Source organism: Pteropus vampyrus, unplaced genomic scaffold (assembly GCF_000151845.1).
Source record: "Pteropus vampyrus isolate Shadow unplaced genomic scaffold, Pvam_2.0 Scaffold308, whole genome shotgun sequence".
NCBI classification, from domain to species: domain Eukaryota; kingdom Metazoa; phylum Chordata; class Mammalia; order Chiroptera; family Pteropodidae; genus Pteropus; species Pteropus vampyrus.
The window spans coordinates 71,157-74,767 of record NW_011889089.1 but is presented as its reverse complement, the minus strand read 5'-3'; the positions used below and the strand labels follow the sequence as shown (position 1 = coordinate 74,767).

At 52.8% G+C, this 3,611-nt stretch overlaps 1 long non-coding RNA gene across 1 annotated transcript in view; it reads left to right on the top strand.

Annotated features, from left to right (window-relative positions):
• The window catches only part of LOC105303558, a 5,098-nt gene extending 2,294 nt beyond the window's left edge, over positions 1 to 2,804 (top strand). The window contains exons 2-3 of the long non-coding RNA XR_896920.2: positions 1,051 to 1,449; positions 2,385 to 2,804. This is a non-coding gene — a long non-coding RNA (uncharacterized LOC105303558). The remainder of the gene's footprint in view (positions 1 to 1,050; positions 1,450 to 2,384) is intronic.
• The last annotated feature ends 807 nt before the right edge of the window (positions 2,805 to 3,611 follow it).

The window sequence follows — 3,611 nt, the reverse complement described above, 5'->3', positions numbered from 1 at the left end:
CAGCTCAGCCTCCGGGTCCTTCCACCTCCCAGCACTTTGCCTGCAGAGGCCGCTGCCTGGGGTCCTCCTGCCGCGCACGCCCCGCGTAGCCACTGCCCCAAGGCTTGGGCAGGAAAGCACAGCCTATGGCCCCCTTCGTCCTGCTGTATTTTTCTCTGAGCATTTGTCACTATGTGTGTGTATTTACATGTAATTAAAGTTTGTTTATATTTAAGGACTGCTTACGTTTGTTTACATTTGTCAACAAACATGGGTGTATACATCACATATCCATGGAACATAAATGTGTCAATACCTATCACATTCTGTATACATTTTGTCCATGTGCTTGTCACTCATCTCCTGGAGCTGTGGTCTCAGGCAGCACTGGGCCCTTGTCTGTTTTACTCGTCAGTGAACCTGCAGCTTCTGGACAGTAGCCAGTAGGGCGCAGTGGGCACCCCTAACGAAGCACACTGGGTGGGTGAACCTCTATAGCTGCTTCCGCCTGCCTCCACGTCTGGTATCTGGGGTCCACCCCAGCGCCTCAGGAGTGCCTCCTTGCTGTGGACACCGTGCTCCAAGGGGCAGCCTAGGAGGGGCCAGAGCCCAGAAATGGCCTAGGGTTTGTGGCCTAGACCCCAGGAGGAAGACCAGCTCATTGGCCGCGTTTAACCCAAGGGCATTTTTGTGGTGTAAACGCTCCTATGTGGGCAGATTCCAGGCTCCCACCACCCAGGGTGGGACTCAGGGCTGGGGCGGCCCCGCGCCCCATGGCATCTCGAGGCCTAGGCCCCCGGGCCTCTGCATCTGCCTTGTGTCCCAGGGCATCACGCTTGGGGGCCTTGTGCCAGTTATTGGTGGCTGGCCCTGCCTGTGACTCTGCTCTCCCATGCTGTCAACTCTACCCAAGGAGAAGGAGCTATCACTGATGCTGAGGAGCACAGGGCGAGGCCGCTTCACGGACGTTCTGTCCTTGCTCTGACCCCATGTGCCTCTTTGGCTCCTACCTCTCCTCATGGCAGGCCGACTTGCGGCAGCAACAACTCTGAGTTCAGCCCCCTTTTGCAGGGAGGTGGGGAGCCCAGGACACCCAGAGTCACTCCAGCTGCCCAGCACTGGACGAAAATGCAGGGAAGAGTGGGCTTCGAAGACACCGAGCTCACAGCGGTGCTTCGTAACTGCAGATTCCGACCCAGTGTGTGCGAGGCGGGCCCTGGAGCCCGCCCTTCTCACCAGCTCGCCACCCCACTTTGCGTAGCAAGGTTCGGGGTCTGAACGGCCAGCTTCGGGCCTGGTCCTCTCACCGGCCTAACTCCCGAGAGCGAGTCACTTCTCCCTCTAGGCTTCAGTTTCCTCCTCTGCAAACAACTCTCATTTCACTCCTGCCCTTAGAGGAAAAGCTTTCGGCCTCTCACCACTGAGAACGTTGGCTGCGGGCGTGTCGCATACACCCTTCGTCAGATCGAGGTGTGTTCTGTCTATACACAAGTTGTCGAGTTTTTAACCATGAATGGGTGTTGAATTTTGTCAGATGTTTGTTTCTGCATCTATGGACGCGCTCGTGTGGTCTTTATACTCCAGTGATCACGTGGTGTTGTGTGTGTCGAGCCATCCTTGCATCTGAAGGATGAGTCTCGTCGATCGATCACAGTGTGTGATCTTTTTCGCGCTGTCGTGACTTTGGCTTTGCCAGGGTTCCGCTGGGAACTTTTGCATCTTCATCCATCAGGGGCGCTGACCTGTAGCTTCCTTTCCTTGTCGTGTCTTTATCTGCCTTTGGTATCAAGGTAACGCTGGCCTCGTAAAATGACATCAGCGGTGTTTCCTTCTCTTTCATTTTTTTTTTTTTTTTGAAGAATTTGAGAAAAATGGAAGGCAATTTTTTCAATGTTTGGTAGAATTCACCAGTGAAAGCATATGGTCCTGGGCTTTCTCCCGTCGAGAGATTTTCGATTACTGATCCAGTCATCTTATTCATTATTGATTTGCTCAGATTTTTTATTTCTTCATAATTCGGTCTTAGTAGTTTGTATATTTATAGAAATTATTCATTTCTTCTAGGTCGTTCGGTTTATTGGTGTATAGTTAGTTATTCGTAGTAGTCTATTGTGATCTTCTGTATTTCTGGGGTACCAACTGGTTGCAATGTTGCAATGTCTCCTCTTTCATTAATAATTTTATTTATTTGAGCCCTTTCTTCTTTTTCTGGTTTAGTCTAGGTAAAGATTTGTCAATTTTGTTTATCTTTACAAAGAATCAATTCTTAGTTTAGCTAACTTTTTCTATTGTTTTCCTATCATCTCTTTCGTTTATTTGTACTCGAATCTGTGTTATTTCTCTTTATTCTGCTAAATTTGGGCTTAGTTTGGCAATCTGATTGGCAATTGTTTACACACGAACAGACGTGACCACACTCCCTGTGCTTCCCAGAGCAGCTGCACGCTTACTGCCTAAGGAAGAGTCACATCATGGCCGAGGGAGGAGCAGCTGCCAGAGAGGACGGGCACCCTCACCAGCCTAGGGATCATCTTGGGTGCTTCTCACCCGTGCTCAGCAGAATCACACTTCCTTCCTGGGCTTTGCTAAAACAAAAGAGCAGGACGGAATATGAGACCAGTGGTTGCCGCAGGGCTCCTGTGTTCAGGTTGGCGATCTCATTTTTTTTCTTTTGCTTTACTCATCGAAAGAAAAACAGAGATGAGAAGAGGCTTCTCAGCCAGCCCGGGCGCCAAGGCAAACAGGCATATGCCGAAAGCGTGCACTGTGCTCCTTCCCACACTCGCAGGTTAAAAATTCACCCGAATAAACAAATCTCACATGCAGGAACCTCTGGAATGTTTGCTCCTTGTACATCTCACTCTCAATTTTCCGATTAACCACTTGACCATCACGTGTTTCTTGGGCAGTAAGTCAACTTGAGGCCCCACCTCTGTTGAAGTATCTAAGATCCCATGGGTCGACAGAGGGGGGAGGTCAGACCCCCTCAACATGAGCTTCGGAGGAAGCTGGTGCCCACAGGACATGACAGGTGCTGCCCACTTGAGTAGGCACGGGCTCCACAGCCCAGGGGCGCCGTGCCCCGAGCCGGGCTGACTCCTCCGAGGGCACTTGGTCAGGACGCTGGTGTCTGCTCTGCCCTGGTGGCAGCTCTTCTAGTGACCCTCGGGGCCTCCTCTAACTACCACCAGCCCCCAGGGCCCCGGGGACCAGGTGGGTCCCTGGATTCTAGAGCAGAGGGCTCATCGCAGCTCCTCTCCAGCCCGGGGAGACAACATAGGGAAGCCATAGGAAGCGCACCTGTTCTCACCGTGGTCACCCCACCTGCTTGTCCCACGTTTGCATAACTAATGAGAGCACCCAGTGCCTCCAAGAAGAATGAGGGGGACGTGGTTCTGAGCAGCTCTGAGTGAGGGAGGGACAGGGCTGCGTGGGGCCTCCCCCACGAGCTGCACCTCAGGCGATGACGAGGACAGGCGCCAGACACTGCGGAGGAGAGGCGGGAGCGTGATGCGCCCCTCGCCCCATCAGCGCTTTCTCCTGGTCAGTGAAAAGCAGCGACAGGCTCCTGGGAGGGAGCTTCCCGCCTCCCGTCCTTCATCCCTTAACTTTCCCCAGAGACCCTCAGGGCC